Source organism: Mustela putorius, unplaced genomic scaffold, assembly GCF_011764305.1.
Source record: "Mustela putorius furo isolate JIRA1106 unplaced genomic scaffold, ASM1176430v1.1 tig00003845_pilon_pilon_pilon, whole genome shotgun sequence".
Lineage (NCBI taxonomy): Eukaryota > Metazoa > Chordata > Mammalia > Carnivora > Mustelidae > Mustela > Mustela putorius.
The window spans coordinates 36,549,869-36,574,791 of NW_025421998.1; the positions used below are offsets into that span (position 1 = coordinate 36,549,869).

Sequence of the window (24,923 nt, forward strand, 5' to 3'; positions counted from 1 at the left end):
AAGCCATTAACAGAGTGTTAACACTCTGCCACCTACTGGACAACTTGTCAACTCCCAAGAAATGCGCTCAGGAACTTGAAATGTGTATTTCAATGGTGAGGCTTCTGAAAGCCTTAGGTAGGAAGTAAAGCTCTGGGATACACACAGGCAAACTTTTCCAACTCATCTGATAACAAGCTACTTCCCCATTTGTTATTGAAGGCTGTTTGCTAACAATGACGCATGTGTTCAGAATCAGCCTCTTAATGTTCAAACAACAACAACAACTACTACTACAACAACCACCTCCTGCAGGAGTTTTTGGGCACAGCTAGTTTAGCATCCATAACAACTTTATCGGCCACAAGTGAAGGGCACAGAAGGTCCCAGCACCTCTGCTTTCAGCAAAGTGTGCCTGTAGCTTAAAGCTTCAGCTGTCAAATTCTATAATGTTTAACTTTATTTCACAGATACAACCAATATAAAATTAAATCACGGTGATACGGTATATGTAGCCAACCCAAGTAGAAATTACATAATCTGGCAAGTCTGACTGAAATAAATGTTGAGTACAGATAATACAAATTAAGAAAAAGGCCAGCCAGCAGTGAAGCAGATACTACTAATAATAGAATAGGACATCATATTTAAATATTTACACTGAACTCAAGAACATCAAAGTTACAAAGGATATAGAGAGCGTGTGGACCTCACTTCTACAGAGAAGTAAACTAAGACTCTGGATGTTAAGTGATGGAAACAGTTCAATGCAGAGAATGGCTGTGTCAAACCTTAGCTTTGTCATTTTGCATCTGGATGGTCTTGGCCATAGTTAATTAGACTCTCAGAGGTTTAATTCCCTTATTTGTACTAGGTAAATTGTATTATCTAACTTACAAAATGGCTATAAAGACTAAATGAGATAAAATACCGGCTCGATTTCTCAAAGCCAAACAGGTGCTCAATAAACTGTTACCCAAAGTTCCAAAACCTATTGGCAGAGCTGGAGCTAGAACCCAGATGTCCTGACTGTTGATTCCATGCCTTTTACAAGGCTTCCCTGTTTCAGAGCTTACATTTAAGGAATTTAAAAACTAAGATTCAGCTCCATTGGTATGTATGTGAATAGGCATAGAAGTGTGACTTCCACCAAACCAAGGCCAAGGCTAGACCTTTGTGAATCAATTGATTGGCTATATTTCATTCAGCCCCATCTTTGCAAAGTCACTTTCATAGCCTGAAATATGGGCCAATCAGGTTTGATATTAATTCTTTATATAAAACCACATCTTTATAATTCTCTCTGTTTCCATCCTCTTAGGAGGACATAACTAGATTAATTTCAAAGTTAATCTTTGATAATTAGCATATCTTCATATATGTAGCAGCACATTAATAGATTGTTATATCAAAGAGAATTTGTGAATCTCAAAGAACAAGCAATGGAGGGACATCATAAGAAGAAATGCTCAAGTAGAGCTCCCATCTCTCTATAGCAGCCCATCCCCAGTGAAAAAGGGATCACTTTTGTCCAGTTGGACAGGGTGGATCATATTTGGTGGAGTATGACAACCTTGGGAAAAGCCAAAGAAGTTCTTCCTCTTTGGGTGGGATAAAGAATCTGTTTCTATGGTGCTAGCAAAAAGTGTCCACCTTTTTAAACTACTGAATAGAAATATAACCCTAACCACCTCCTTCTTCTGAAATGTACAGTATTGGCTTAGAAGGAGGAAGTTTTTAAATAAAATGGCCTTTCACTAAATTATGGGTTGTTTTTAAAATCCGCCTCTTTGCTTATCAAATTTCACTCATGGTGCAGACACTTCCCTGCCATTCTGTGGTATAGATTGGTTTGCTCCATAGAGAACATGAGGAGGGTCAAAGGTATGACTCACAGGGGTATAGGTTTGGGCTCAATATGGCAAAGGGTTTGAGGAGCTGTTCAATAAGGGGAGAACCTGGAGATACTGAGAGGGGACTGTGTACGAGGGACTGAATTTTTTAACAGGTGGGAGTTTAGTCCAGATAACCAGTAAGATGCCTTCCCACACTAAGATTCTATACTAGGTTTACAAAACTCATGCTTGTAGAAAGACATTTATGAAAATGTACTTTCCATTATTTTTCTGCACAAAAAACTCTGGAGGCATATTAGTATAGTAGTAAGGATGGAGTGTGGAACCAGACTTCCCGACAGTACTGCCAGTGAGTTTTCCTCACGATTAGCTGCATTTCTTCAGGCAAATTACTGATGTTTTTCTGTGCCTGCAATGTCCCCATCTGTAAAATGGGGTTAATAATAGCATGTTACTTTTTAGGGTTATGGTATCGATTCAGTGAGTGACTACAATGTGAAGTGCTTTGAATATGTCTGATTCAGAATAATCCTTGTCCCCCTCCCCAAATGTCAGTGCAGCCTCTCTTTTCTACAAAATGCACATCATACTCGGACAACACTAAGGCAATATATGTGTGATCCAAAATCAAGCCGGTAACCATGAGATACAAATGTGGCAATGATGTGGCCCAAATCCCATCATTTTCCAATCCTATAGCCATGATAAATGCTAATCTTCTAGGATGGCACTCAGTGCCACTGTGCCTAGATAGTACCTCAGCATCCTTCTCAACACAGAGCTCTAGAATAGACAAGTGAGAAGAAACCCATTCTGTTCATGTATTCACGATGTTTGAATCTAAACTAACTGTAAAACTTGTCAGGATCCAAAGATAAACTTAAGACTGACACAATCCACTCCACTTGTTGCTTTAGTGTGATATTTTTCATGGTGGCTTTAGTAAATTGCCATAAGACTTTGGTTTTACCTGTTTCTTTCTTCATATGCAAAGATGTACATTTTTAATGAGCCATTATGAATACTGGTATATGAAAATGCGCTTTTGTGCTTGTTAGATGTGAATTCTATTAGAAGTCATCTGTTTGACAGTATACTCACTTCTCATGATATTCTATTTTTTAGGGATTGGAAAGAGGTTTTCAACACTTGCTAGAAGAGATCTGTTCCTATTATAAATGAAAAACCATCTTACAGATGCACACTATTCTCAAAGAAAGGAACCTACATGCACAGAGATCAAGAAATAGAAGCTAGATAGCAGGAGTGATCTAAATTATTGAAGATGACCCTGTCATAATTTGTTTTCAAAAAGAGATTGATCTTTTTCATTGGCCTTTGCTAAGATTAAGATGAGTAAACCTAGGGGAGAGAGGGGTCTATGGTCTGTTGGGAAGAACAGAAAGTCTAGCCATTCTGTCCTCTCTGCCCCAAGCGTAATAATCCCCTAGGGGTCCCATTCCTCCCCATTAAAAGGCACAGCTAAGAAACACTTTATGGGAAGTTTAAGACCAACTAGCAGTAGGCTATTTCTATTGGAAGCTAAGCTGTCTATTCCAAAGGGAAGTCTCAGCTGCAGGGATGGGACAGATGGCAGAATTCTGAAGGTAGAGCTCCTGCTGGACCAAATATAAGTACATGTCATTTTACAAAATACATAATATCATTAATATTTGAGCACTTATTCTGTACCAGACACTATGCTAAGGTTCTTACTCATTCAATCTTTATTGACGCAATAACTGAGAGGTAGGGACTAGCATCCCTGTTGAATGTATGAGAAAACTGAGGTGTAGGAAGGTTAAATTGTTTGCCTCGGGACGTGTTGCCAGTAACAGGCAAGGTTAGGACTTGATCTTGGTATCCTTGACTCCAGAGTCTCTGTACGTAACTACACTGAGGGTCCTTGTGCTTATGGGATAACTGCCAAGTCCCATCCTGCTACGTCTCAATGGCTAGTGGGAATTTCTATGCAGGCAGGTACTAGCAGATGACAGAGGATGTCAGAAACAACTATTACTCAGGGGTCAATACTCTGCATGGGGCTGGAGAAACTTCTGGATAAATAGAAGGTCAGGAACTTGACCGTCAGGGAGGATTTTGATCTGATGAGCCTCCAGCAATGCCCTATGCCCTCCATGCTCCAAAGCAAAGCAGACATTGTTAACTCAGGGACCTTAGGGACGTGGGTGGGCTAGACATAGATGGACTTATTATCCTTAAACTGGCTGTAAAGAAGAAATGACAGGCCTGTATACCCTTGGGATCATCTGGAATAGCCCAGATGGGACTAGGGCTGGTAACCCCAAATAAATTTGACAGTAGTTTTAACAGCAAAAATCACTTATGAAGCATATTAAACGCACACATTTAGAATAATGTCTCCCTTCAATTACTTTTGAAGGGATAGGCATGTATCGAAGGGAAAATACTGTATTCCAAACTTGTGAAATAGTTTGATACAAGTCAATGACTATACCAAAGGGGCACAGATTAAGCACAGCACTGAGCTTATCACAGGTTTATTAAAACAGGTAGAAATATCAAGCTAACGTCTAATCTAAAATCTTATCTTTAAAAACAGGTCTTGAAAAATAAGAACTTGACAGTGAAGAGACAAAACTAGAGGCTGATTGGTAAACAGACAAGGTTTATCTTTTTCTTAATGAGTGAACAACTATTTATGCTCAATTTTAACCTAATTAAAACATCCAGTATTCACTGAGGTCCTTTTCACTGATGGTGAAAAGAATGAAATTGATCTGTATAACAGGTGAGTGGTCAAATGTTAGGAGCTTACCTTAACCAAATACTACATCCTGCAAAATGAAAATTAAAATGGGCATGTAATTCTTTCTGAGTCCTTTAAGGTTATCCTCATGGCACCCAGATATCTGGGGACAGTTAAATTTGTGTTGTTGTTGTTTTTTGAAGGCAAGCATTTGTTTTGTAACAGCAGAGTAGCAAGGGAGGATGAACATGGAAATGGAATTTGGATGGCTTTTATTATCAGTGGCTTGGAAAAATTTGAAAGCTAAGCGTGGCCTTCAAGGGTATTGAAATCCTTCAGTCAGACATAAATGGCAAGTATTTTCCTTACATTCAGACATCCTGTTCAAAAGGAAAGGGTCTATGCTGTTTTACTTGGAATGTCTTTGATATGCTTTTACCTTTTAATTAAAATTTATTTTTAAAATACGCAAGTTAAAGTTCTCCCTCATAACCATCCTACTTTTCCAATATACTTGCTCAGAAGTAAGAACCATTAGCAATTTGAAGTTTACCATTCTGGATACTTTTCTGTGCACATAGATCTGAGTAAAATGTTTAATTTTACAAAACAGGATCTATTTATCTATCTAGATACATTCTCCCGAAACTTCCTTTTTTTCTTAGTATATGACGAACACTTTTCCCTCTTAGTGTATACAGATCCACTTCATTATTTTTAATGGCTGTCTCGTATTGTACAGTCTGGGTATGCCAAAATACATTTACTATTCCCTATTGATTAGTGTTTAGGGAATACCGATCTTTGAAGTATTACAAATAATATTGCAAGGAACATTAGAGAGGTACTGAAGGATACATACAGAAAGACCATTTCTCTACAGTAGATAATAAGTAAAAATGCTGGGCCAAGGCATATGAGCATTTGTAATTTTGACAAGTAATAGTAAATCGCCTGCTTTTCCTTGATCGTTAGTGAGGCTGAATGCCTTAGTATAATGACCGTGGCCATTTGGTCATCTTCCATGGATTTATAACTGTTTGTCATTTTTTAAAAAATGAGTTATCTTTCTTTTTTCTTTTGGATTTATAGGAGCTCTTTGCATCTTGATGCTTAGTAACAAATTCTGGAGTCAGGGAGATCTGAGTTTAAGTCCCAGTTTTGCTTCTTTCTTATTAGATGACATTGGCATTTTGTCTAAAGTCTCCAATCCTCAGAGTGTTTATATAGAAAACAAGGATAACAAGACTACACACATGATAGATTTTTCTTGAGTTTTGAAAATAATACAGTGTTGGGGCACCTGGGTGGCTCAGTCAGTCATTAAGCGTCTGCCTTCTGCTCAGGTCATGATCCCAGGGTCCTTGGATCGAGCCCCGAATGGGGTTCCCTACTCAGTGGGAGGCCTGCTTCTTCCTCTCCCACTCCCCCTGCTTACGTTCCCTCTCTCGCTATGTCTTTCTCTGTCAAATAAATAAATAAAATCTTTTAAAAAATAAGAAAAATAATAGTGTTTGTTAGTTTTTAAGATGATGCTTGGTACAGATGCAATCTTTATGCAATAAAGATTATTTGTTCTTTATGTTGCAACTACTTTCCTCATGTTGTTAGTTGACTTAAGATTTTGTTTGCAGGGGGCGCCTGGGTGGCTCAGTGGGTTAAGCCACTGCCTTCAGCTCAGGTCATGGTCTCAGGGTCCTGGGATCGAGCCCTGCATCGGTCTCTCTGCTCAGCAGGGAGCCTGCTTCCCTCTCTCTCTCTCTGCCTGCGTCTCTGTCTACTGTGATCTCTCTCTGTCAAATAAATAAATAAAATCTTTAAAAAAAAAAAGATTTTGTTTGCAGAAATTACCACTTTACAGAAATTTTGCATTTAGATATAGTCCAATCTCTCACTACCCCTGTCCTCCTTTTGAGCTTTTGGGTTTTGCATAATGCTAAGAATACCTAGATTATGGGGGTACCTGGGTGGCTCAGTGGGTTAAGCCTCTGCCTTTGGCTCAGGTCGTGATCTCAGGGTCCTGGGATCGAGCCCCGCATCTGGCTCTCTGCTCAGCGGGGAGCCTGCTTCCCCCTCTCTCTCTCTGCCTGTCTCTCTGCCTACTTGTGATCTCTGTCTGTCAAATAAATAAATAAAATCTTTGGGGGAAAAAAAAGAATACCTAGATTATGAACAAATATATTCTCTTAAATTCCTCACAGTCCATTTACAGTTTCAATTTTTGTACTTTACATCACTATTTGTTTCTGAGCATGGTGCCAAGTAGTTCTGTATTTTGAGGTTCCTATTATTTTATCACTCATTTGAAATGCAGATGTCATCATCTACCAAATTCCAAGGTATTTCTGCACTCTTTATTTTAGTCCCTTTACCTATTTATCCTCTTCTGTGTCAACACCATGGCATTTTAGCTACTTATCTCATGGTATGCTTTGACCCTTGATAAGGCAAGACCCTAACTCTTTTTATCTTTTGGTTATATTTATTCGTCACCGATCTTCTACATTAGAATGCATCCAGACAAGTATGGCCTTCTTTGTCTTTCCTTGTTGCATCTCCATTGACTAAAACAACACCTAGCCCAGAATAGGCATTCCATATAGGTGATTTGAGTAAACAAACTTAAATCTAACAGTCTTTTTTACACCCATACATTTTTTTGCCTTTCTTTAAAACTTTTTTATTGTTAAGTAAATACAAAAAACCAATGTAGAACAAAAGTATAGACACCCTTGTAATGATTATCCTATATCTAATTTTTAGGAAAAAAAAATAAAGCAATTCTGCCTTCTATGTAATTACTGCACCAGCTATAGTAGTTTTAAAAGCAGTCGTATTGGTAAGATCTTTATTTCTTTGTATATGAAGATTTGACGATTATGTACTGTTCATACTAGTAAAAGGATATTATGTAGTCCGCTATTTTTTTTCTAGGAAGAACAAACAGCTACTCCTTGGAACTTCCACCTTCCGTGAGCTAGACGAATGCCACTGACATAAATAGAGCTTCAGATTCTTTCTGTATCTCTCAAAGACTGGTGAGATGTTCAGAGTGGAGGGCAGATTTCATATGGCTTTCTGTTCTTGATTATCTTTTAAATAAAAGTTTAATTATTTTAATAGTAAAAATTTTATGACACTAACATTTAAATGGAATGAAGAAAAATAAGGGAGGAAAACAATTCATTTTTCTTCTTCACCGGCTATTTCTGATATCAATTTGGAAATACTGGAAAGAAAGTACTGGAAATATTGGAAGGAAAGAGAATATCAGAGACATGGGCAGTGAGGAGGTGAAGCACCTGAAATGCTTCACTCCAAATATAGCTTCATGTTGTTGATGTTTTGCTGACACTGGCCAGGGAAATGCTCAGGCTGATGTAAGGTTGGATAGACAGGGGCATGACGGACTCAGACTGAAAACCCTTGAACTACAGAAGGGGTGGGGAAGAGAGCCTGTTGAAAGGGATACCTGAGAGGTATCTGTGACCCTGACGGCTGGACTAAAATCACCTGCATCACCTGCGAACTGATTAGAAACGCACATTTTGGGGCCCCACCTTAGACCGAATCAGAGACTCTGGGGTGGGAACAGCAATCCATGTTTAAAAAAGCCCTCCAAGTGACTCTGTTGCTGGCAGAAGTTTGAGAACTACTGTTTCAGTGCAAAAGAAGGGGATATGGGGAGTTAAAGAATCTGACAACTAATAAAATCCTTGTCTCTGTCATCAACTTCCATGTCATGAGGATAAAAGAGAAGTTGGGACGAATTATTTGAGAAAATATGGCAAGACTGGCCGTCGGCTGTAACTTTAGGAACTGGTAGGCAAGTTAGGTACTTTCTATAGTGCCTCCTTCTTAGCAAGATTCACATACACTGTCATAGGGCAGACCTGTTTAACTGGATTTTAATAAACCCAAACTTTTCTGCTCCCTGCCCCGAGCCCCTGTGACAACAAACCATTCCCATGATTGCAGCTCAGCACAACTAGGCTGCTGTGGTTTTCCATAGCTTGCCTATTGAGAAGTGCCTTCTAACACATAGCATGACGACTATAGTTAATACTACTGTATTGTGTACCTGAAATTTGCAAAGAAAGTGGATCTTCAGCATTCTCTCTCTTAAAAAAAATAAAATAGAAAATGGTAGGGGCCCCCTGGATGGCTCAGTCAGTTAAGCGTCCTGCTTTTGATTTCAGCTCAGGTCACGATCTCAGGATCATTCGATTGAGCCCCGAGTCTGGATCCACGCTGGGAGTAGAGCCTACTTGGGATTCTCTCCCCTTCTCTCTCTGCCCCTCCCTACTTGCAGGAAGGCATGCGGATGCCCTCTCCCTCCCTTCCTCTCTCTCTCTCTCTCTCTCCCAAACAAAAGTAAAGATGTTGAGAGTAAAGACAAAAAAGTGACTTCTCCATCCACATGGGTTTTGGATTGAGGCCATTGCCCTTTTGTGGCTTAGCAAAATGATTTACTGGTAATATCAGTCAAGTCGACGACTTCATCTAAAATATTTGCATTACCTGAAATAAACCTGCAAGGCCCCAAATTATGCTCTGACTCTCTCCGCTTTGCCACCTTGAGGAGTGGTGGTTGAGTTGCTGGCAAGATACTCAGGCACTTGGAAAAAAAGTTTTTTGACTATTTCTACTCATTCCTTTTAATGGAGGAAAGTGAAGCTTTAAAGAAATATGTTGGACTTTAATATAAATGTTTTCAATCCATTGTCATGAATCGGTGCAACAGGTAAGATTCTCAGCCATTATCTCCTGCTGTCTCTCACTCTCACTGGTGTCCCTGCCTCTTGTGTAGCCCTTAACTTCCGCTTTGGAGATCCAGCCTTGTTATGGTCCCCATCTGGTGGCTGACACACCATGTGACATGCTCTCTGTTGCAAATTTGCACCCTAAGTCACAGGAAGAGATGGAACTCAATTAATAACTGTTATGTTCTTTAAGTTCAAGATCCGCATTCTTACAACACAGTATATATTCAGTCTACACTTGTCTCTGTATATTTTAGAAGTAACTATTTAAGATCCAGATTTCTGATGAATTCAAAACAAGAGACGGAACTCTAGAGTGTGTTTTATTAAGAGAAAATCCCTCTGAAAGAAAAGAAAAGGAATTGGCTTTCCTTCCTCATTTGCTGGCCTCTGAGGTCTGAAATATGTCATACTTCTCCTTTCTCTTTAAAAAGACAGAAACTTCTTATTCTTTAGGATTGTGAGGAAAACAAAGCTTTTTTTTGACTAAGGAATCAGTGAGATGCCCACTTTTCTTAATCTCCCATTGACAATTAAAGCCACTCTCTATCCCCAGGAGATGAAGCCACTCTTCAGGTAGTTTTTAAATAAAAACAAAACAAAACAAAACAAAACAACAACACTGACTGACTGGTGTCTTGTAATTTGGGAAAATATATCTGCTGGTATGCAATAGTCACACAATAAGCCCTTTTTATAGATGTAAAAATTATGGGTTCACTTTAAGTTTAATCCTCCTATTAGACTGATGACCTTTGGCTACTGCCTCCTTTATGCACTGCAGGATCTTACTTTTCATATCATCTGGTGATCTTTACAATTTCCATTCCGACTTGTACTTGTTTTAATGTTAGTTTTCTTGGACTGATATACACAATACATCATTTTAAATCTCATCTGATTTTCCTTCTGAGAGGTTTATGTGCTGTGTCCATATGGACAGCATCATCGAAAGAATGATGGAGGCACGTTTAAATCAAAGGCACTTCTCAGGTTTTTCCCATTATCGGAGTTGTGGGGTGGGATGGGGAAAAGAAGGTTTGGGATTCATACAGAATCGCAGGTAAGAAAGAACCAAAAGGGGGTGCCTGGGTGGCTCAGTGGGTTAAGCCACTGCCTTCGGCTCAGGTCATGATCTCAGGGTCCTGGGATCGAGTCCCGCATCGGGCTCTCTGCTCAGCAGGGAGACTGCTTCCCTCTCTCTCTCTCTGCCTGTCTCTCTGTCTACTTGTGATTTCTCTCTGTCAAATTGATAAATAAAATCTTTAAAAAAAAAAAAAAAGAAAGAAAGAACCAAAAGAAGCTTTGGGATATGGGTACAAGCCCAACTCTGTCACTGGACTACTTAACTAGATGAACTATGTTGGCTCATTTTAATCTGAGCTATAGTTTTCTCCTCTATAAAATGAATATCCTAATAATTACAAGAATAAACAGCAGTTATTGACTGCTATATGCCTTATTCCATGTGTGGCACTTTTCTTAGTTTATTTGAAATCCATGAAATAGTCCTGTGAGATAGAAATAATTCTTCTCCTAGAGGAAATCAAGGCTAAGAGGATATATAATAAGGAATATATCCTGTTGTGTCCTCTAAAGACAACACCCTTCCTGTTAAAATAGTACCAGGGTTGGAAGTCTGTGTACAGGTCAAATGAGAGGCTGAATTTGAAGCATTTTCTAAACTGTGTACATAGTAGTTCCACCAAAGCTCATGTGCTTTGTGTATGTAGTGTGCTTTTCTAGAAAAATATATTTATATACTGATAATTTTAAGGGTAACATGCTTCTTTGTAAGATGTTTAAAAACTAAAAAGTGATACCCACGAACACAACGGTTAATCTTGGGCAAATTTGTAGTTTGCTTCATGTACTACTCCTCATTCCCTAACAGCAGGCTTTTTCTTTTATAAAAGGGCCCCAAATTTTAAATTTTATGAATATATAAAATTCCTTGTCCATTGTCCCTCATGTGAAGTAGGGGAGGGGGTCGTAGTGTTGATCAATTCCTAATTTTAAAATAAAGAATTTTTTTAAGTATAATCAATTATCATCATCATTAGATGAAAAGAAGGGATATTTTTGCTCCAGAAAAGGAAGAATGTAATCTCAGAACAAAGTGTGGTTCTTTAAACTGAACACACTTAGTAGTAGGAGAAACTCTTGACATTGTCTTTGATCTTTTTATTTTGCTGCTGAACAGGGAAACTCCATCATGGATCAACATGGGTCACCAGACCAAATTTGAAGATCATTATTTTAAAAGCCATGAAGGAAGCTGAAAAACTATGGACGGAAAGCAAACAGACCTACTAGGTGAGAATGCATGTTTGCTTTTAGTAGTTCAGGATAGCAATTCAAACCATGGGCTCCAAGCTTAGGCTGCCCAGGCTTAAATCTTAACTCCCTCGTCTTCGAGATATACCGACTTTCTTTAAGTTCCTAAGTCTCACTATTCTCTGGGGTAACATGAATATAATAATAATGCTTGTGATTATTGTGAAAATTAAACAGGATAATTTGTCCAGGAACCAATATAATTAGCCCTCAAAAATTTTAGTTTTAAAATTAACTTATGGTTAACATGTTATTATTAATAATTATAATAATTCTTTTATTCTTATTTCTTCTTATTATTATTAATTTATTTAGCTTCTTTGATTTTCTGTGTTCCCATCTGTAAAATGGAGATAAAAATAACCAGCTTGGAGGGCTGTTGTGCAGATTAAATGAGATGATGTCTTTGGCTCTTCCCAACCCCTCTTTTCTACCCTACTTGGAATTCTGTCCCAGGTTCCACCCAATCCCCCTATCATGTTACCTGTTCCATTTGTTTGTCCCTTAAAGTCCTGTATGCATGAAGGCAATTTCATCAATATACCACCTTGGGAAAGTTTTAAACAAGCACACTAAAAATCCTAAAAGCAAAACACATGCATGTTGATCACTTAAAAAACTCTGTGATGTCTATTTTGGAGCTCTGCTTAAAAAGAATTATTATGAATACGAAAGGAAAAAAAATCTCCAGCTTGGATACAATAAATAATAGTAAGACCACAGGTTTGCTTTCTTTCCTACCTAAATCTATATTTTTAGGTGTTCACTAGCCTGGGCAACTCATAGAGTCAGCCGTGATGCTGTGCATCTCCCTTACCTCTTGCCCACCTGTCACCATGGCTATTATGTCTGGATTGTGACCCTTCTTTTGATTAATTTAGGGTGGAGTCTGAGATCTGGACAGTGATGGAGTCAAAAAAGGAGGGATAGACAGCCTATATACCTATATTGTTATAATCATGGCTCCTCAATGAAGAAAGTCTTATTTTTTTTCTAACACATATCTCTCTATTCAAATCTAAAATTGTTTAATCCACCATGCCATGGAACTGATACACCTGTGTGATACTGGAGAAGTCCTGTCTCTTTTATTTCTTCACTTACATGATGAAGAAGTTGGATTAGGACCTCTAAGATCTGCTTTAATCATCTACAAGAATGTGTACTGAGGAGTAGGGAATGGTACGAGGTTATTTTAGAAGACTACAAGTAAGTGACTGAGAAGAGGGAACATGATAGAGAGGTATTATGCTCCTTTGAAAATTCCTCAAATATACAAGTAAATCATGGGCTAACATAAATTAACATGGGTAGAACTTAAAAATCCAAATGAAGGCGGGGAATGGGTATGCATATGTAAAGTTGATGGTGAGAGATAACTTTTATTGGCAAACCCCGGTATATTAAAACTAGAGGTTTTATCCTGAACTTTTGAGGTGGGCACTTTTTTTTTTTTTAAGATTTTAGTTATTTATTTGATACACAGAGAGAGATCACAAGTAGGCAGAGAGGCAGGCAGAGAGAGGAGGGGGAAAGCAGGCTCCCTGTTGAGCAGAGAGCCCAATGCAGGACTCAATCGCAGGACCCTAGGATCATGACCCAAGCCAAAGGCCCAACCCACTGAGCCACCCAGGTGCCCAAGGTGGGCTCTTTTAACAAATATGAAGAAGAGCTCAAATGTATTGTTCTTGTTATGTTAGAGGTGGCAGGGTTGGGGGGGCGGTGGGAAGAGCTTAGAAAAATCCATGACTGTTAAATCAAGAGAGAAGTAGAAAAGAAAGTAAGCTCTGTCTCATCTTTTGAGGTTCAACATGCTATCACCAGTCAGTCTGCTCTGAATCATAACCTTTTCAAGTTTGTCAACTTTGAATTTCTGGATGGGAAAAATTTAAGCAGGGAAAAATGGATTCTATAATGTAATGTTTATGAACCTCTGGGCTTCTGCTAAATTGATTTGACTAATTTACTTGTTTGAGGGTTACCTAAACTGAATGGAATGGTGACCTGTCCTCTTCTATTAGGGACACTGACCAATCTTCAAAAGCATTCAAGACAAGTTTCTGTTAAAGACCAAGTGCTTTTATTGTTTTTTTTTTCCTATCCTAAGGGGATATTTTGCATTACTGAGGATAATATAAATATTATACTGTAATAGTTTGAGGTTGAGAAAGGGCAAAGATCCTAAAGTGTTTTTTTCTGTAGTGCTTAGAATATAGCATCATGTCAAATTGACAGAAGAAATGTTAAGAGTAGATTCTCTTTTCCAGCTACATTGAAGTAAAACATATGAAAGTATCTCTTTGTGCTGTATACACATTTTTTCTTCTATTCTCTTCCCCCATGAATTTGATTACACTTTCCTGCAACTTTGGAGGATAAACACTTCTCACTTTCTGGAGCATTCATTTCCTGGCCTTCTCTCTACTGCTGGAAAAATGAGTTGATTCACAGGGAAATTGGATAATCTAATGTAAAGCAGTTAGGTTCTAGATCAATATTCTGTGAAATATCCCTGACACACATGTTTTCTTATTCTTTCTTTCATTATTCTTAAAATGAGCTGTAACAGTGGGGGGGGGGGAAGCTTTCGAGTAAAACACATTACACAATAGAATGCATGAAAAATTTAAGAGCAGTAAGTAAGAGAACTGAAATATTAGCAAATAAAATAACTTCAGATACAGTAATAAATTAAAACAGATTGGAGATGGCAAATAAAAATCACTTGCAAGTAACTGAGCATCTTGAACATGGAAGTACACACAGATTTTCCTTTGAGTATCTGATCAGATCTCTCCCGTTGCACAAGTACTCCGAGTGCCAACATAGTCATCGCATAGGGAAATGAGACCACTTAGAACACATGGAAAAGAATTGGCATGCTCCAAAATAGATCTTGGAAAGTTTATCATCTCCAAGTGAGTGAATAGGAAACTTGACCATTTTTAGACTAATTAAAATTTGATGTATTTGTACTTGCCATTTTTAGACCATGTTTCCCCCCACATCATTAAGACCATATATATCATGGGTTTCTGACTAATTTTCATGTAAGTAATCAGAATGTAGTTTGGAAATTCTATTTAAAATCATATTTTGTTAAGAGGTGTGTTTTGCATTTTTACAGCAGAAGTTACAATAATAAAAACAGATTAAGTTTTTAAATTTGACTCTGCTTTTTATGAATGAGGTGTCAGCTTGGCAAAGTACAATTTCCTCTTCTTGTAAACCACAGGGCAGCGTGGAATACTATTAGCATGGGTACATCTCATGACCGCTGTAAAGATTCATATTTAGAACAAATTAGAAAAACCACTATTTAATTCATTTATTTCCTGAGAAAAAGAGAGAAATCCATGAATCTGCTGTTGAAAAATACGCAAGAATGCAAAACTGAAAGACACATTATATCATTATAACAAGCTTTGTTAAGATTTTAACATTAATTTATAATAAGCACATTCCCCTTTTTGCATTTACTTACTCTGGAGCCAGACCTCCTTGATTTCATTTCCAGAGCTGTCATGGATTAGCTGTGTGTTCTTCCATTGGTGACTTACCTCTCTGTGCTTTAGTTTCTTCATTGGGTAAAAAGATAATAATGGTACCTACCTGAGAGGCCTGCTGTGAAGATGAAGTATATTAACATCTATAATATATTTATATTTTTATATACAGTTATGTAATATACATAAATATGTACATATGTACATATGTATATACATAAATATGTATATATTACTGGCCTATAGTAAGTTCTATGTAAATGTTACTATTACCATTATCACCATTATTAAAATAGTTCAATAAATATATTTTTTATCTAAGTTTCCTAGAAGGGTTTTAAAAGATACTCTTTTTAAAAACTGGAAATTACCTTGTTGGGAGTCTGATATTGATCAAAATTTTGCACTGGGCTTCATTTAGACTATGGTCTGGTCAACACCAACACCATAATTTAATTGTTAAGACCCTACCTTGTATAAATTGGCTATAATAAAGGGGTGTCCTCATTCCAGCTAGTTTCACATACTGTAACTTGAAATACTTATTTAAAAAAAAAATCTTATCTGAACCAAATACTTTGTGAAAAGTTCTTACTTAGAAATGTCTGCCTTTAAATAGAGGCAAGAAGGCAGCCAGATGAAATACATAGTTGATTAAAAAACTTTAGATACAATAAAGGCCATGAACAGCAGATATAGTTAAATAACTTACAAAAGTGATTTGGTTTTTAAAAACTCCATGTCCTCCAAGGGTAATATAGATTAAAATCAGCTCTTATAAACTTGGGTATAGTTTTGCCTTGCAGGGTACTGGTCCCCTTTAATCTTGTTGATATGACACCAGATGGTCAATCCTACTGTGAAAAGTTTCATGGAGATTGGAATTTTATCAAAAAGGCTCACCTTCCCCCAAGTCACACTTGCATCACTACTTAAAATTCCTGCTATTATCTTTACTTCCTTTCAAAAAGGCAGATTTTCTGAAGATTTTCAGCTAGATACCAAGAGTTGGTATACCATAAGAAGATCTTATAGGTCACATAAATTGAGAAGTGCCGTGGATAGGACAAGATTAAATGGATGTATGCCTTCACTTTGTTGAATAGACATTTATTTAGAGTGCTGGAAATTAAGAGAGTCAACAAGACAGACCTCATGGAATTTATATTCTAATGCTGGTGCTGAGCAGAGGACATGGCGGGCAGAGGCACAAGACCTCACCAGCAGACCACATAGGAAGCTGTTGTGGTGGCCTGGGCAAGAGAAGACAGCAGGGGTCTGCATTACAAGTGATGTATAAGCAGCGAAGCCCACTTCTCACAGCTTTCAGTAGGCTGATGTGTAGTATAAAGTTTCAAGCTTGGGAATAAAGATCCAAACTGATTTGATCGAAGAGCACACAGCAGGAAATGCCAGGTTCAAGAGTAAGCTCTTAAATCATTGATAATGCAAATATTTTTTTTTTCCTAAAGGGAATAAAGTTTTATTCGATGACTATATTACCTGTAGGGAGCAGTGTTTATAGAAATCGAGTAAGAGAAAAGCAATTGATTTTGGCAAGCAAAGAGGAGCTGAGGGGAAGTTTGTAGAAAGACTTAAGCAGTGGGGGTTTTCCTTAGGAAAGCAGGCTTCTGGAATAAATGGGAATGCTATGAGTGGGAGGTGCTCGGGAAGCTAAGAGAAGAGAAGAGACAGTAGAGACAGGCTCTGCCTCTTACGCAATATAGTTTAGGGCATCTTATTTATGTGTTCAACCTTCCTTGTGGTTATCCATGAGGTTATGCATGTGTGTGTGTGTGTGTGTGTGTGTGTGTGTGAATGTTCATGACTTCCTGCAATTCTGCATCTTCTCAAGGAGAGCACTGGACATGGAGTCCAAAGACTAGAGTTCTCAAGGCAGCACTGTCACCTACCGATGGAGAAATAATAAATATGTCATCTCTACCTCAGTTCCTCTTTCATGAGAGCACTGAACTCCTGATCAATAATAAGGATAAAATATTAGTTACCAAGAAAATGTATGACGTTACCTCATATACAAGGAATGCCTCTTTAACAAATTAAAATGCAACTCAATGAGGCTATAACTTCCAGTTTTGATATTTGCTGACTCCAAGTCGCTACTCCTCAAATTTGCCCAGATTATTAATATTTTAGTAGCTAAGAAGAAATGCCAAGTTTCTCATTGACCTCCTATTTACTAAAACAATATATCTAATTTGCAAGAATATACATTTTTCTCATTGGATGCAATAAAATTATTTTCATTTTGAATGGGAAGAAAAGCAACCCAGTAAATTCTTGTTTTTCCTGAATTGGCCCTCGAGCAACAATGATCACTCACCACTTTGCTGGGATTTTGCCTTAATGCCATCTTTGCAGTCTATATGATGTTAAGAATGAAAAAGTGTTCTAATATTGTCCTGACCTTTTAACCCTGTAGTAGGCCCAGGGAATGAGGTGCTAAAGCAATTTGCATTATTGTGTTCTCTGTGTCATGAATTTCTTTGAATCTTGGGCTAAAGAGATCCCATCTTAATGTCTGTAAACATAGATCTCTTCTACAATAACCCTTCAAGCTTGCAAGAATTCTGTCTATCAGACTTAAGGTTAGAGACAGATAATTATGCTGAAGTTTGGGTTAATTAATATATGAGTCACGTCCATTTGAAATTTAAATTTGGCAGCAGGGCAGTTTTGCCTTTCCCTAGCTGCCCCAGTTGACTTTTTGAACACCTGCGAGGGAGGAGATTTCCTCAAACAGCAGAGCCTTCCTTTAACAATTATTATTATCGAAGAGGCTTTTTTTTCCTCTTAAGATGGTCCTGCCATAAGTGCCATTACTTTTGGGCTCCAGGAAAGGATAAATATAGCTTTCATATTTGGCTGACACCAAATTCATCTGTGTTCATAAAAATTAATTTAACAGGTACTTCGTAGAACTAAGTTAGGGTCGGGCAAAAAAAGCCCAAGTTCCTAGAACTGTATCACTCCTCACATTTTTATCGTGGTGCCGGACGTTGCAGCATATGTGCGTCGTCGTCTGGAACATCCCCTTGCTCCAGAGCAGGAACCTGGACTACCACAAGGTATCCCAAAAGGCCAGATCGTGGTGGTCACTGTCATAACCACAGCTCCCGCAGCTCCACGCAGTTAGAAAGCTGAGCTGCAAGCCTTCAGAAAGAGTGACTTTAAAGTCCATGAAGAGGGGCTCCTAGTTCTTTTATTGAAGGCTCTGATGATTCAAGACAATATATACAAATTATAATAAAAAGATCTCCAAATCATCATCAAGATGTCATTTGACTGCAGTAGTGGAGCACAATCTTTTGACATTACGTAAACTTAGGTTTGAATTCAAGCCCTGGTGCTTCGGTGATGCGTGAACCTGGGAGCGTCACGTAAGATTTCTGAGTCTGTCTCCTTGTGGAATGGGCTGCATAGCTCCTCATGTGATTGTCATGATAAAGTATTCCTAAAGTCTCGGAGACATTAACTTGCTGACGACCAGTGATACAAACAATTTAGGATTAATTGCTTCCAGGGCTTTGGTCCATACTGGGAGTATGGGAAGGAAAGTCCCAATTTTTATCCCCCTGCCCACAGAGGTATAAATACTAGCTGACTAGCTTCAGTCTAGTGCAAGAGGCAGGGAGACAAAGAGGTATATACTTTGTGCCTAAGAAAGTGTATGGGGGGCAGCTGGAAGACAGTTCTGCATGCTTAAGATGAATGCAATGTTCCGAATATGTGAGCTATGTTTTAACGTAATATATGATATTTATTTTAATGTAATATGTGATATTACTTCTTGCCTGGGGAGGGGGCTGGTCACTGACCACCCAGGTAAGGCTTGCTGATGGAAGAAAACAGAGTTGGTTCTTCGAGTCAACACTGACTCAAGCCAAAAATAATAGTTCCCGGGGTGAGAAATATGGATGGTTTACTGATTTGGAGGATGCCAGAAAGAAGGGGCTGAAATCTCTGGAATAACAGTTAGTTGATACCTTAAAAGAGGAAACATTTAAGGCTTAATGTGACAAAAATAATTTCAGGGGAAAAAAAGGCACCATATCTAGGGCAACATTTAGGTAGATTTAACTTGTGTCACTAAGAGAAAAGAAAGTCTCTTCTACGTGCTGCAGAATAAAGAAGAAAAGGTTGACTGTACTTTTTAATCTAGTAAGGAAATAAGAAAAATTAACAGAGCTCCACAACAGAAAAGGGAGAATAAAGTACCAGAAGACAAGTAGAAAATGGTATAATATCTGACTCAAAAAGTGATATTTTTCCCTGAAAAATTCACCTGTGCAACTTCTGGGTGGACAAATATTCTAAGAAATATTTGGATGCAGAAATGCTGGGATTTCTAAATTGTAATCCCCGAAGGTAGGGGCTTATGAAACCCATGTTTACCCCCCATTACCCTATTATAAAAAAGACATTAAGAGAGTTTATTTCAATGAATGAATGACAAAAAGGAATACTTTACACACACACACACACACACACACACACACACACACACGCACATGCGTGTGCATGCTGTGTGGTACTTCTAGAAGCTCTAAGGAAAGAGATATCAGGATGTGATATTACATCTTGCCTGGGTGGGGGCGGTCACTGACCACCCAGGTAAGGCTAACAAAAGGAAGCAGCATTTAAGTTAAGCTCTAGTGGACTGTAAAATTTCAAAGGGAGATAAAATAGAGTCCACATCAAAGTGACTGAAATTATTGTGGACACTCGGTGTCTCCGTTTCCTCCCTTCTCCTTTCTTTCTCAAGCCACTACTGAAACTGCTCTTGATTCAATCCAACTGCAATCTCTCACTTCCTACCCCACTTGATTGACTTGTGATGTCCTGCTTAGGTGCCCACTTTTTTTCTCCATGGCTTCCACAACACCACTTGCTCCTGTGCTTCTTCCTCTCACCTAGCCTATAATTTCCATATTTTTTTGCAGACCCTTGTACCTTAAAAAAACAAAACAAAAACTGGTGTTCCTGGGATTCTGACCTAGATGATTTTCTTTTTTGAATTTTTTTCTGGCTTTTTTTTTTTTAAACTTCCTTTTTCTCTCTCCGTTTTCACTTCTCCAAGGGTGAAATCCTCCATTCTTTAACCATCAGCTGAAACAGAGAGACAGACTTCTGTCTCCCAAATCCATATCTCTAAAACAAAATGCTGTCTCCAGCCACAACTTTCTGTGTCTACTTTTATTGGATATGGTCACATGAATAAGTTGAATGCATCACATTCCAAGTTAAATTCTTTACCTTCCATCCCTAAAATATTCCTTGTCCCGACGATGTGAATGACGTCCATCTCTCCTATTATTTGTGAAAGAAACCTAGGCTTTTCCTCAGTCGTGCCACCTCCATTTTCTACCTTATACCCACTTCCACCAAAGCTATCCCTACAATAATCTCCTGATTGTTTTCTTTCGTTTTCTATCTCCCCTTCCACCCAGTTAGGTGACCCGAACTGTTTATCCCCTCTGTTGGTGCAATAAGGCTCCGGGCTTCCAGTTAATTTGTATCCATTGCTCTTTCAATCTAATATCCCTCCTGTCTTCCTGCTGCAGTGATCTACCAGAATAGCAGATCTGATTATTTCGGTCCCCTTCTTTAACTCCTTCAGGAAGCCCCACTGTCTTCATGATAAAATGCAAATCCTTTAGCAAGACAGGCTTGCAAGCCTCTCAGTGACCCATTGCCCATTACCTCACCAGCACCAGCCCAAATGCCCATGGTTTCCCAAAATCACCATGTTGTTTCAAACATCCAGGCTTTTTAGAGCCTCATGTCCTGCCTCTAACACACTTCATCGCTTCCCCTCCTTATTCGGCTCGTTCTGCTTTGTCATATCAATGCCGAGTCATGTCCCCTTTAGGGTCATCTCCCTCAGAAAGCTTCCCGGATGCCCGGCTGGGTGCTGTTCCTCCCGGCTTCCAGAACATTCATGACATTTCTTTATTGGAGTACTTACCAGATGGTTGTGTAACTGTCTCTTGATCTGTCTGTGTCCTGCAGTCCCCAGGAAGCCAGGAACTGTAACCTGTCACAATAACCCCTGACTAGGACATAATAAGCATTTAGTAAATATGTACTGAGCTTAAAAATATGAACAAAGCTCTAACAAGAGAAATTTGTTGGATGTATTACGGAGAATGAGTAAGACATTTTGTGTGATGGAGGAAGGTAAGATTTGAAAGGTTGAATTTTGAACTAGCAGACAAGGAGAAGGCAGGGAGGGGGACTAGGGCTGTGGGAAGAAGCAAAAATCAAAGCAATGCAGCTTTACCACTGAACCCCAGATGGAAGGGGCTCCACCCGACTACCCACCTCAATTTTGAGGCAATAGAATATAAACTGAGGTTGACAGGCAAGGGCACAAGGGTTGAGTGTGAAGGATGGATTCCACGCTGGGAGTCAATTTTTGCTGCGTCATTATGGCTTCAGAGCTGGAATCAGGGAGTCATTGCAGTTTCCCACTTGACTTGGTTGGAAAAGGTAAAATGGAAGTATATCATAAAATATCTTAAATGCTAGGCTAAAGAGGGGTTCTAAGTCTTATGGTTCCTTAGCAATTACCGAATAATTATGAATCGAGGGTGACAAAATGGGAGCTTAGAACGTAAGTCCGACTGTGTTGTATAACACTGACTGCGTCACACAGGCTGAATGTGACCAAACATTAGGAGAATATTTAATTATTTTGTTAAAAATAACAAGAAAAGCTCAAAATAAAGGAATGGCAGTGAAAGTAGTAGGAAGAAAAAATGCAGCATTTGTGAGGAAAACTGGGAATAGCCTTGAGACTTGGTAAGAGAGAAGAAAGACATACATTTGCAAGCAGAAATGGCAATGAGGGAGAATGGTTAAATATTGATTGCAAAAACAGAAACTATTTCACCGAGCTAGGGACTTTGTTTCTTTGAGAAACAGCTCCTTAGGTTTAGAGCACTGTCTTCTTCATTTAAAAAAGTACCAAATTATATACTATTTTTAATAAAGGCTTTTCATTTGAACAAAGACAGACTTAGACCTCAGGCATTCACAGGCACCCTGGAGGTATCATGCGACAGGTATCATGCGACACAAGGCAGGGGCACGAAATGGCAGGCATGATGGTAGAAACATAGCCAGCTTCAATGAGATACTCTTGCCGGGCCAGCCCGGTGTTAGAGACCTTTCATTGGACTCCTTGATCAACATTTCCTACCTTAAAATAATTTTCCAAAACAAAATTTAAAAAAAAACCCAAGAACCCCAAACTACATTCCAATCAGATAACACTCTTTTCAGAAAACCAATGCATGAAAATGGCACTTAGAAGTACTGAGAAGAAATTCTGAGGACATTTTCTACCAATTCTTTGCTTCTAAATTATTCTCTAAATTGCCTCTAAATATTAAAATAAAATTTTAGAGACCCCAAACCTTTGTATATTACCAGTTTTCTAAACTGATAAAGTAAAGCCAGAAACAGATGTTAATTAATATTGGTTCCTGTGTTTTGATAGAATTGAAAGCAAATGAATACCACTCTGACAGTACAATATATTATCAATTGGTTTAATAATGCTCCTTATATGGAGCCCTGAAAGATCATATTAACATTGAAAACCACACAGTTGTCACACAAAATAATTGCTTTTGATTATAATTAAACTGGAAGAAAATCTCACACCAGAGTGGAACAATTATTTATGTATTGGTCATTCTCTGTTAGACACAGAATCCTTGAGTATAGGGGCATGACTTATTTGTTTATGTTATCTTCAGGCTTAATGTGAGGCTTGGCATATAATAAACAATCAAAAATATTTTTAAATGAATGACACTTTAAAAAATACAACACATAGAACTTACTATGCACCAGGCACCTATCCACAGTGACTTACAAATATTAACTCATTTAATTCTCATTAGAGAAACCTCCATTTACAAAGGAAATTAAGGCACGGGGAGGTTAGATTACTTGCCCCCAAATGGACGGCTTCTTAGAAAATGATGGAGCCAGGCTGAAAACACAAGCAGAGCCATTCTAGAATCTGTGCTCTTAACCAACATTATTTTTTTTATAAATGCTGCCTTTAAATTAAAAAAAAAATGTATATACATATATATGTTATAATAGTATTAAACTTAGAATAAGAAGACTTGGGTTCAAACACATGCCAAATTTGTTTGGTTTATGGCTTTGGGCAAGTTCATTAACCTGATGGGTCCTTAATTTCCTCATATGTAAAATGAAAATAATAGCTGGTAGCTCACAAAGCTATTGTGAGCCTTAAAATAATTTATGTGAAAATGCTAGAACATAGTTGGCACCCAGGGTATGTTAGTTGGTGTGCCAAAGAGAATGGTAGTACTTTCCTCCTTCTGTCCTTCAAAAGGGTACATATTTGCACATTACGCATCATTCAGGTCTTAGAAAAAATGAAATCAAATTCTATGTTTCATAAAGCATTATTTCCAACATCACTTAAAGCTAGAGCTAATTTATGAAACCATTTTCTGGATGGTCAGGTAAGCTTCAAACTCAATAGCTTGTTTTCTGGAGAGAAAAAAAAAATGTTTTTCCCGGAAGCTACTATGGTTTAAACATCTACCATCGGGGAAAAAAATCCTCTTTTTCTTCTAATTGGGAAATCAAATTAGATATATTTTCTTAAAGAAAAAAGATTAGAACAACAGTAGAATATATGGCATTTATTTTCATCAAGACCCCCCCAAAATTAACAGGCTCTACCAAATCTGACGGGAACCATCTCAATCAGTGGTTCCAAATCATGGCTGCACATTAAATCATGTATAGAAAAAGAAAAAGAAAAATGTGGACCCCTTTCCTTAGATATTCCGATTTAATTGGCTTGGGGAAGGGTCTGGATTGACTTATAATTTTTTTGAAAGCTCTCCCATTGATTCTAATTTGCAGCCCGAGTTGAGAACACTGGTTTAGGTTATCATTGAAAATATCACTTCTCCTATTTCCAATTTATTTTTAATGTAATAAAAACCAACAGTAGATAATATCTTTATTCATGTCAATATTTAAAGGCTCTGAGAAGTTCACCAAGAACACAGTAGCCATGACACTACTATACTAAGATTTAGCTCCATCTCTTTAACTGACTAAAGCAAATGCTACCTTTATCCATCCATTGTCATTCATTATCCGGAATTCAGAAACATAACAAAATGGGAAACAGAAGCCATATTTATATCAGCTAATTTTCTTGAACTCCAAGCATCATGAAAACAATACAACTCTAAGATTATTTATGTGTTCTTGTGAATAAGTTATAATAAGGATTTCATGTTTACTCAATGTATTGGTGTGGTCAATAAGTAATCTTAGAGCATTTTACAATATAACTGAATATTATTCTTGTGGCTCTAGTTCCTAAAATTAACTGTAGATTAGAGGCATTGAACCAAAACAAATCCCAGCTGACGGATGTTTTCAGCTATGTTAAAATATTGAGTAGAAATGAGTGCCCACTGAGAATACTGAGGTAAACTACAAAGATGTTTGCAAATCCAATCACCTTAGCTCCCTTCATGATGCTAGTGTAGAAAACCAGCAATCTCCACTTTTCAAAGCCGAATTCTTTAAGAGAACACGTAGTAGGCTAGCAACATGCTATTAAAAGTCCCACAATACTAAAAAGCATCCCTACTTTGTCTTCACCGGTAAGCCAGAGTGGCCCAAATGTATAAAATACTTGCTTTCTCTTATCATT

General features: G+C 38.0%; 1 long non-coding RNA gene across 1 annotated transcript in view; it reads left to right on the top strand.

Annotated features, from left to right (window-relative positions):
* The window catches only part of LOC106004100, a 48,236-nt gene that overhangs the window by 15,135 nt on the left and 8,178 nt on the right, over window positions 1–24,923 (top strand). The window contains exon 2 of the long non-coding RNA XR_001176962.2: window positions 11,533–11,645. This is a non-coding gene — a long non-coding RNA (uncharacterized LOC106004100). The remainder of the gene's footprint in view (window positions 1–11,532; window positions 11,646–24,923) is intronic.